This window comes from Notechis scutatus, chromosome 2 (assembly GCF_049901735.1).
Source record: "Notechis scutatus isolate UNSWTSFEM ecotype Mainland chromosome 2, rNotScu1.2, whole genome shotgun sequence".
Taxonomy (NCBI): Eukaryota; Metazoa; Chordata; class Lepidosauria; order Squamata; family Elapidae; genus Notechis; species Notechis scutatus.
The window spans coordinates 237,157,861-237,169,169 of record NC_142010.1 but is presented as its reverse complement, the minus strand read 5'-3'; the positions used below and the strand labels follow the sequence as shown (position 1 = coordinate 237,169,169).

Here is an 11,309-nt window from a genome sequence, read left to right as displayed (position 1 = left end):
TTGCTTTATTCCCACTCACCCACCCAAAGAACTGCATAAGCAACAACCTGCCCTCAATCTGTTTACTTTGGGTGCGACTCAAGACATTTGATACATATCACAAATGGGACAGGAGAAAATCAAACTGTGAACTAGCTTGTTCATATGCTTTCAATTATCACAGTGTATATAGGGCTGGTTTTTTTTGGAAAAAGAAGCCAGTGTGGTGACTATAATAAGATAATATGGATAAAGAGGCTGGTTTGGCAGAGATGATTTACTTAGCACTGATGGGGTCTCTGTAAGTTGTGGTTATTCTAAATGTTTTTACTCCAGAGGCACAAAATGTATAGTTGTTTGTACTGGAAATAAATGTCAGCCATGCACAAAACTCACCCCAAGAGGATTCCATTTCCAAGCTTTATTCGTAGCTGACCATTTACTGTACTTGGATTCTAAATTTACTGTGCTTTAATTTGTTTGTAGAATTCTATGCTTGTTTAAATACATTGCTTCCTGTTTTTATTTCCTTTCTGGCATTATTCACTCATGTCGCACCCCACACGCTTAATAAGAATGACTGAGCACAAGAAGGCATCCTCGATTATTTATTAATTTAGGAAGCCAGAAGATTGTTGTAGAATGCATTACTTAGTCCTTGCAAACATTAAACCAGTTTCTGGAGAGCTGTCTGTCTGTTTTGGTAAAACAAAAGAAATGACAACATGTGAGCTTTATGGCACTTAAACTACAAACAAATTTATTATAGCAGAAGATTTTTGTGGTGTAATTATTTTCATGACAAAGTGGACTGTAGTTCAGGGAATCTTAGGCTGTAATTAATATATTTTATCAACAAGATGAGAGGAGTTTAACATGTACTTAAATAATGGGCTTAACCTGACCAAAGACGTTATATTATGGGGCAGAGATAGGTGCTAAAAATATTCGTAGTAAATGACACAAGTCACTAGGAAGCTTCTAAGACAAACTTGTGGCTTGCTGGATACTTCTGAACTATACGGCCATTGGTATTGATATGTTTGGAGTTGGACTTCAGCACTAGAAACACCATGTAGATACCACTTTGGCGGGAAAATAATTGCATTTTATGCAGTGAAATTTAGCCATAGCTGGACCTACCCCAATGCGACACCCAAGTGCAAGATGACTTCAGTATCAGGAGAAACCCTGCATGTCACTTAGCATATTTTCTGAGTGTGGAACAAGTCCACCCCGTGATGATCTCTGCATAGCATACAAATATGAACTGAACAAACTAGCAGTCTTTGATAGTCAGCTTGTATTCAAACTGTGGGCCCCTGGTTAATGTAATATCACCATACACTCAATAATACTATGTGCAGTGTACATCAGAGTATTTCCAGCTCTAGGGTAATCTCTCACACTACTTGATACATATTATTCTGCTTCTCCCATAGTCCTTTTGGGCATACATCTGCAGGTAAGTCAGAGCTAGGCAATTTGGGGTCTTCCAAATGGTTTAGATTTCAAATTTCATGTACTCCAGTCATGATGGACTATGGCAAAGGATGGGAGGGCTGGTGATGTTGCCTAAACACCTGAAGCTGTTTCTTAAATTACACCAGAGTTTCTCAAACTTGACTACTTTAAGAGGTGTGAATCTCTACTCCCAGAATTCCCAGGTAGCATACACTGGATTAGGAAATGTTAAATTCTGGCATTCCTCTTGAACAGTAATGTGGTGAAAGTCCTAATGCTTTTGTCCCCAACCCCTGGGCTGCAGACCACTGGTGTGATTCAAATTTGTTTACTACTGGTTCTGTGGGAGTGGTTTGGTGGGCGTAGCGGGGGAAGGATACTGTAAAATTTCCAATCAGAGGTGGTATTTGCCGGTTCTATGAACTACTCAAAATTTCCGCTACTGGTTCTGCTGAATACCACCTCTGCTGCAGACCAATACCTCTGGCCCATTGAGAACTGGACCATGCAAAAGCAGGTGAACACAAGAAGCTTCATTTGTGCATTCATGGGGTTATGTTGCATGCACAAAACCATTCCCCACCACCACCATCAGGGGCCAAAAAGTTGGGGAACCTCTGTCTTAGACAGTAATTCAGTGAAACTGCAATCATAGCGTAATTTTGTTGTGGGAGTGTCATCACTTGAGATTTCAAGAAGAGATTGGGCTGCCATTTGTCAGAAATGGTGTAGGGTCTCCTGCTTGGGGAGGGGGTTGGACTAGATGACCTACAAGGTCCCTTCCAACTCTGATTATCTGTTTTCTGTTATTCTGCAATTTCTTAGTCCTCTTTCTCTGAAGCTGAACCTAAGCATTCAAAAGTGACTCTCATTTAGTATATATTATTTGTATGCCAGTCCAGTTACCGTTTTAATGGAGACTTTCCACTGTTAAAAGTGTACAATTTTCTCATTTTACTTCTTAGCCACTGTTATCACTGAAGGTTTTTTTTTAAATAAAACATTGGTTTTGTTTATATTTTAAAAGGGCATACTGTAGCATGACTGAATCTATATTATTGCCCTGAAAATGTTCTTTTTGGTTGTATATGTTATCTTTCCTGTTTATTTTCAATTTTATTTTCACTTTGCTTCTCTTTCATCGCCGTTTATCCTTCTGTCCCATTTTGCCCCCTCCATCTTTTACATTTTGTGCTCTAGCAGATGAGGAAGATAATTAATGCTGCATTTGTATTAATAAAAATCTCCTGAATTCTCTGCCAATTGGCCAAATGTTTGAGGATGTGGAAAGTACATCTCCAATTAGATTCTTGTCGAGATCCCATCTGGTTAAAGTATCAAAGGTCAGCTGAAATTGAAAAAGCACACACGGTCATCTATGCTTTTTTTTTTTTTTCCACAGAGTGTACTCTCCTGGAAATGCTTCATCTTCAACCATGGTTAAAAGCCCCTCTAAAAATATAACAGATTGTAGATTGCTTATTTAATGAATGCTGCAAAATTCAACCTCATTCAAAAGAAAAGGGAGCAATCATCTTTAATTTGCAAGCCAGGTTCCAACTCATTTCCACTAATGGGGATTTTAAAAAAAAAAAACTTTTAAAAGATAGAGAAAAAAGAATGCTTTAAAGTCCACTCTGTCTACATTACAGTTTTTTTTTTTCAAAACACACTACAATGCATGCCCAAAAGCAGCAGATTAAGATCAAGACCAACAAATGAAACCACTTTGTAATAGCAAAAAAAACCACTAATAGCATACATGTGTCTTCTGTCACTAGTGAGGACAAAGACCGAGTTCAAGAAATTAAAAGTATGAACTCTGGATTATAGCAAAGATGAAGAAATGGGCCAGAAAGTATATATTATAAAATCCTTGAGGGGTTTTTTTACATTTAAATTTAAAAACTATATTATTAACAAAGATCTGAGGCATGCTCTCTCTCTCTCTCTCAGGCCACCTTTTTAAAATGCTTTTCCTCTTGGCTCCCCACTGTGTTCTGACTTCACCCATCACTCTCTCTTCCTCCTCTCTCCTTCCAATTTCCCAACCCATTTTGGAGAAAGAATTCTATAATTCATTGGGTTAAAGGGATCATCTGCTGGCTTCATGAGATGTACTGCCAGCACTTAGGAAACATTTATTTTTCTTTACTGGAATGAATACAAGTGCAGTGGTTAAGAAATATTTCCTTTGCTTTGGTTTTTGGCAAAAAAACTATACAAGTGGCTACAAGCTGAGGCAGGAGCAGCATGGATATGCAAGGGTACACAAATATCCTTCCACTATTTTAGTCAAAAATAAATATGTGAACTATTAAATTTTGGGACTGCTTGTCTATTCCTGCAGGCATGGCATTTATTCTTAGAGACATTTTTCTTCCTCTCCCTAGGGTAGTGTATCTATTGCTCTACAATTTAATAAGGATTAACACATAGAATGCACTTCTGCTTCTAGAACGCTTTATACATGTTGGTTATGATCATGTGCAGCTTACATTCTACATGTTACAACTGTACATTTCATTTTTCTCCCCAGTATCTTTTAACTACCTTTTCATCTCATTCCTTTTCTTAGTGGAGGAGTTTCAGGAAAAAAAGAAAAGTCTAGAAACATAGTACATCAATAATAATGAGGAGCAAATGTCCCCATGCTTGGCTGGTAGCAGTAACCGAGCACATTATCCCATCCCTTCATGCCTAAACACATATCTCTTCTCTTTCTTCAGAAAAGTATAAAAAATTGCTTGTGTTTCTATGTTCCCTAAAAGGCAAAATTCTGTTGCTTTTCAAACTCCTGATACTATTGGACTTGTAATATCTAAGGACTCCAGCTTAAGGCAAGAGTAAAATAAAAATGGCATTTATGACTACATGACTGAAGCTGTCGCTTGACTCTTTGGTGCCCTCAAAGTACCAAGGTCCCTGGTTTGGAGGCAGGATCCCAGGAATAGTCAACTAAGACCAACTGAGATGTTCTTTTTAAAAACAAGTATTGCCATTTCTGAAGTGATGTTTCTTGCCTTGAAATGGCTTTTCCTCATCCAAGATATAAGGCAAATGGTGATCTATATTTTCAACATTCTTACCTTGGGGAAAATCTGCTTTCCACACCAGGAGCAAAATCCCACCCAGTTCTCCTGATCTTATGGCATCACCACCCAAACTCTCTGTGGGGAGAAAAACCACCACCACCATTTCCATCTGGAAATGGTTACCCAACTCTAATAAAACCATTACACGGAGAAGGGGAGGACTACAAAGTATTTTTAATGGTAATTCTGCCTGCTTTCTTCCACCACAATCTTCTCACTTCTCTACCATTCCGAGTTATCTACATGTTTGCCTTTTGCCTTTTAGATTGCATATGCTAGTAAAGCTGATATTGATAGTCTGACCATGGGTAGCTGCAATGCTTCAGTTTCAGATATTCATCCTAAGAAATGAGTAAGTTGCTGGAGAAACAATAAATAATACATTGTGCTTGAGTAGCAGAAATGGCAGCAGCACAATAGTTAAACTAACTTCATTAGTAAATGAGAGCCTGTTTGGTGTACTGGTTAAGGTATGAGACTAAAAGCCTAGAGACTGTGAGTTCTAGTCTTGTCTTAGGCATGAAAGCAGTGATAGGATTCAATTTTTTTTTTAATTACCGGTTCTGTGGGCATGGTTTGGTGGGTATGGCATGGCTTGGTGGGTGTGGCTTGGTGGGTGTGGCAGGGGAAGGATACTGTAAAATCTCCATTCCCTTCCCACTCCTGGGGGAAGGATACTGCAAAATCCCATTCCCTCCCACTCCACTAACTTGCTTTCCGGCTCCATTCTCCTGTGCAGGGCAACAAAAGAAGACCCAGCCGATCAGCTGGGACTCGGTAGGCAGAGAATAGATGTGGGCAGGGCCAGTCAGAGGTGGTATTTGCCGGTTCTCCGAACTACTCAAAATGTCTGCTATCAGTTCTCCAGAACTGGCCAGAACCTGCTGAATACCACCACTGCATGAAAGCCATCTGAGTGACTTTTGCAAGTTATCTTCTCTCATCCCTAGGAAGCAGGCAATGGCAAAGTACGCCCATTACCCTTGTAAAGAAAACTGCAAGAATCAATTTCTAAAACTAAAAACAATAGCAACAAAAAATCTAGTTTCCTAGAATGGAAGCTTCAGCTATGAAATTTTCCTTTTAGGGACTGAAACAAATGCTAGATGTAACAAAGGCTTGATGTTCTTCAGATTTTACACTAAAGAAAGAATGTTGGATAGTAAATCTGAGAAAATCTTGTAACTAAGACTTTGGAAGAAGTTAGTGTAGAAGAATATTGAGCAAGAACTGAGATGAATCAAAAAGTCTCTTACTATGTCTAAGATAACTTTATATTTATTTATTTATATCCTGCCTTTATTATTATTTTTTAAATAATTCAAGTGAGCATACCTAATATTCCTTCCACCTCCGACTTTCCTTATAATAACAACCCTGTGAGGTAGGTTGGGCTGAGAGAGAATGGCTAGTCCAAAATCACCCAGACAGCTTTCATGCCTAAGGCTGGACAGTCTCCTGGTTTCTAGTCCAGTGCCTTAACCACTAAATCAAACTGGCTCTTTCTATATTCAGATAAATGTGGCACTATCTTTGAAGTCCAGATTACACTGTTCCTAATATTTGTTCCTATATTATTGCATTTATTAGTTAACTAGATACAGACAACCTGAGTTGCCATTCTTATCCATAGCAAACTTAAAACATAGTAATGCAGTTTTTTTGGATTCTCACAACTCACTGAACTAACCATTAATCCCCAAAACTGAACTGAAGCAACATATTAAATTGAAACACGGTTGGCAAATGTATGGTTCGGTATATCGTGCTAATATAAACAAGGTGATCACTGCAGATTTGGAATGCTATCAAAAAAGCCACATTTCCTTCAAATTATAGTAATGATTGAGGGTTATCTCATTCTGCTGAAAATATAACTTTCCCCCTGGATTATCTTTTTGCACAGAATCTGAATCAGCCAATCATCTTGCAAGATTTTAAAGAACAAAAGCTTGTAAGTAGAAATTTCAAGCCTCTTATATTTGGCCTCTTATATTTATTACAGTTCTGAATTGTGGCAAAGTTTTTAAGCATGTTCAACATATGATGCCCACAATACTCCTTCATCCTAATATTTTAATGCATTTATGTATTCATTTAAAACATTTTTAAAATAATTTTTATTAAACAATTAATAAATGAATGGAATTGATGTTGTATATAAGAAAAATTGTTTAATAAAAAAAAATTAATATTTAAAACATTTTTATAGCCGCCCATCTTCTAACCAACTCTGGGCAACTCCCAATCAAAAGTTAAAACAACATATAAAACTGTATTGAAACCATAAAACTAAACACAGTAAAACATTAGAAACAACAAAAACCTGGTACCAAGTCAAACTTCTAATGTGCAGTCATCCAATCTTATAGGGAAAGATTGGGGAAAGCCAGGTCTTCAAAGCTTCATGGAAGACTAAGAAGGTAGAAAGCTGCCAAACTTCAGGGAGCAAAGCTTCCACAGAGCAGGGGCTGCCCCAGAAAAGGCCCATTTCCTAGATCGCATCAGATGGCAATATTTAAGGGAAGTGACGATGAGCCTCCTTAGCCTATTTGATCTGGTCAGACAGGTAGGTGTCCTTAGGGTTGCATGATGCATGATGATTTATAGAAACAGTAGGCCTTGTCTGGGTGCTTTGCTTCTCATATTCAAACACATTCATTTAGCTCTATGTTTGCGGAAGTCTTGGATACAGTACAGAACATATGTTTTTGAGCATGGACTATACAAAAGGCCAAATATTTGAAATTATATTTAACCACTTTAAGAGCAGTAACAAACTTTAAAAAGTGCTTCTCCTCTCATTATTTAAGCCCAGAAATAGTAGTAAGACTAATAATATTAATGTATCAATACACCTACATTCAGAATCTAGTTGAAGAAATTGAATCCTTAATAGCGTTCAATTCTTGACAGGTTTGTGGATTTCATTGGCAAGTAGCATTTTTGTTTTTAAAACTTGGGAGCATTTTCTTTCATTTACTGCCATTGCCTGCAATGTTGATTGAAGAGAAGGAGGGTGGCAGGGAAGAGCATGAACTTTTTGGCTGATGATTGCAGAAAATCAAGATTCCCAGTGTATGTGTTTATGTATGTAACTACAAAAGGCGACTTGTGTCAAGGAAGGACATGTGTGCAGATGCCCCACTTTATGCATAATAGACCTATTAGTTAATCTACTTTCAGTACCCTAATCAGGGACATTTATTTATCCTTGTTTCTTTTATTCCTGAAAGCTGAGTGCCAGTGAGACAAAGGAGAAAATCCTTTGGCTTAGTCTACTGCCACTAAGCAGCTGTGAAAGAAACAACAAGCACCATTGTTGTTAGTCAGTTGATTTAAAAAAAAAGATTATCACATATGAGAACTGGCTTCAGAATCCTATTGGTTTGGAAGTAATTGTGGGTACCCTGGTCTCTTTGGAAAAAATAGTCTTATTTGCTTATTATTGCTGCATTCCCCTGTACAAAAACCATTCAAGGAATAATGGAGTTACTTTAAGGAGAAATACTTAATTCACCTCTATGAATTTAAAGGAATCATGGGATTCCTATTACTCTTTTTCAGCAGTTGCCAAGCCCTGTATTTAATGATATTTTAGAAGATATTTTTTTTTTGTTAATCAAAAGTTCTTTCTCTCCATATATTATCCCAGACATATCCACTTTTTTGCTGGGAATCTGCAAATCCAGTCTGCCTGGGAATAACTTTTTAGTAACAAATTTATTCTCATCTTCTTCCTTGCAGTTCCCTGCTTCTTTCTATTTTCTTTCCACTCCCTTTGGTTCTTCCTAATCTACTCCTCTTAAATCCTGTCCCCCATCACCTTCTGTAGGTCCAGATGCAAGATTGATCTTTCCTCCTTGGCTTTTTGTTTGTCTGTGAGCCTAGGATCTGGTTTTCCTTTTTCAGTCTTCATCTTCACCATCATCTTCATTATCTCTACCACCATTGCCATTATCTTTTGGAGGAGAAGCATGACAGGTAAGGGGGGTGGGGAGAAGAGTGAAGCATTGATGTGCATTGAAAAATTCAGTTGCCTTCTTGTGTGGAACACTGGATATAAATCTGTTTTTGTGTGCATAAAAAATGTTGGATTTTGATCTGGAAGACTTAGACTGAAATCTTTACTTAATATATAGCTCACTAGGGACTTTGTGCCAACCATTCTCTCTATTTGTTTCAAGCTACCTCACAATATGTTAATATGAGAAAAAAATGAGTGGAGATTGTCACATAAGTTATTTTGAGCCCTCTGAAATGGGATATGATTACAAAGCATATTTAATTGATTTTACACATCCCATTAGGGAAAATAATAACTTTTTCAAAGGGTCTTCTTTTGTGAAACTTCGAATAAGTAAAACTTTGCCCATAATATTACTTGTCATTTTTAAAAAACCAATTCTTACATATTTTCTAAATAAAAACCTAAGTCAAAATAGAAAACTCACAGTAGTTACACCACAAAGATTAAGGCCCTTCTCCTCCTGTAGCATGCTTACCAGAGCTGAGCTCAAAACAGGCAAGACCAGAGCTAGGGAATTCCAGAACTGGTGTTGGAAAAAAAGATGAAATGTTTTCCATGTTCAAGTCATAGAAAGCAACAGGAAGTCAGAATGAACATTTGCTCCCATCTTTCAGCACCTAACCAAAGAGTAATTTTCCTGTAATGAACACTATGTAAGAATCTTTCTTTCTTTCTTTCTTTCTTTCTTTTTCTTTCTTTCTTTCTTTCTTTCTTTCTTTCTTTCTTTCTTTCTTTCTTTCTTTCTTTCTTTCTTTCTTCCTTCCTTCCTTCCTTCCTTTCTTCCTTCTTTCCTTCCTTCCTTTCTTCCTTCCTTTCTTTCTTTCTTTCTTTCTTTCTTTCTTTCTTTCTTTCTTTCTTTCTTTCTTTCTTCCTTTCTTTCTCTCTCTCTCCCCCCCCCCTTCCCTCTCATAAGGCCACCTATCTCACAATAATTGTTTCTGGCCATCATACAACAAAAATATAAAAACAATAAGCATGTCAAAAACAGTCATATTAAAAAATTAAAAAGCATAAAACATAAGAGAGTAGTTCATCAAGGAAGCCACTGGTTCCCTGCATCTAACTTTCAAGAGGATGATTTGAGGAACAAGGGTATGAAAGAGGAAATCTCCCTCATCAACCTACATCTTTCCCACCATTATACATCTTTCAAACTGATTTTAAAAGAAAGAACACTAAAATGGGTTTTGGATTGTAAAATGTGCCTCAGGGGCCAAGAGCCAGATATATCCACGAGCTCCAACAGCAGGCAGAGGTGTTCTGATCTTTGGTTCTTACCACCAACAGCTAGATCTAGAATGGTTCTGTGTTCTACAGTTCTTTATAAGCTACCAAAGTGCCTGCAGAAACATTATTCCACAATTAAGATGGTAATAGCAATAGGGATGTGAAGAATTTCCTGCTGCCGTATTGGGCTATATTAGAAGATTCAAAGCCAAGCCTCTACATGTCTATGGAGATTCTCAATCATTCAGGTTATGGTTGTCCCAAAGGAACCTTTTCCAAAAAGCAACTGGATTTTCTTGATTTTTTTCTTTGAAAGTGTTTTGCTTCTCCTCCAAGAAGTTTCTTCACTTCTAACTTCAGTTGTGAAATTAATGAAGTTTGAGAAATATTTTAAGGGATAGAGCTTTTTCCAAGGGGCTGATTATGTGTGTTGTTAATTTTCTGGCCCACAGAGTATGTTACACAGAGATCTATTTCTCCAAGAACAAAATGTGATGTTTGAGGCAAATATTTGGTAAGCTTATTATACTGTGTTTATCTGAGCCCCTGTCTATCAGCAAAATGTTTGTATAATTAACCCCATGTGGAAAAAAGAGAAGTTTTGGCACTGAACTCCAGTTGTTTAAACAAATAAGGATAATATGAATTTTCTATTGGAACATTTCAAACCTCCTGTTTGGTGTATGTGTATGTATGTATATATGTATATATATATGTATGTGTGTGTGTGTGTGTGTGTGTGTGTGTATATGTGTATATATATATATATATATATATATATATATATATATATATATATATATATATATATATATATATATATATATATATATAATGCATATCTATCTATCTATCTATCTATCTATCTATCTATCTATCTATCTATCTATCTATCTATCTATCTATCTATCTATCTATCTATTCTGTCTCACCTTTCTTCTTTCCAAAAGATGAAAGAGTACAAACTCACACAGACACAGGCAGGCAAGCTGGCTCGGACTTCACAGAGTTAATTCTTTGGAACTGATAATGTCCTTGGCATTCCAACATGCTCTGCCTGCCAAGTCCGAACTGATAACAAGTAAAAAGCTACTCCCAGAAAATTACAAGGCAGACCATAAAAATCATTCACAAAGAAAACCTGAAGCAAGATTAAACTTTGTCCTGTACAAAGTTCCAGCTGACAACACACCCACTTTTATCCCCTGTGGGGTGTGGCTCAATGACTCAGCTCACTCTCTGACCCTCCCACGCCTCCTACGTTGCTGCTCACGTTTCTTCCTACGACGCTGCTTAGGATCAAGCCAACATTCTTCCTCTTGACTCCCTGTCAGGGGCTGCTCCGATATGCTTTCCTCCTGATTAATCTCAGGCTGTTCCTCTTGGTTGTCTGATGAAACCTGAGGCATTATCAGGGAGGAAGGCATTGCCAGAGAGGAAGGTCCTGGGGAGGAAGGCATTCCCAGTTCCTCCTCATCATCTTCCAAGTCCTCTTCCTCTAACAGCACAGGCTT

The 11,309-nt window shown here is 37.4% G+C and overlaps 1 long non-coding RNA gene across 1 annotated transcript in view; it reads right to left on the bottom strand.

The window, feature by feature from the left end:
• The window catches only part of LOC148132562 (uncharacterized), a 179,127-nt gene extending 168,056 nt beyond the window's left edge, over nucleotides 1–11,071 (bottom strand). The window contains exon 1 of the long non-coding RNA XR_015748215.1: nucleotides 10,728–11,071. This is a non-coding gene — a long non-coding RNA (uncharacterized LOC148132562). The remainder of the gene's footprint in view (nucleotides 1–10,727) is intronic.
• Between the last annotated feature and the right edge of the window lie 238 nt (nucleotides 11,072–11,309).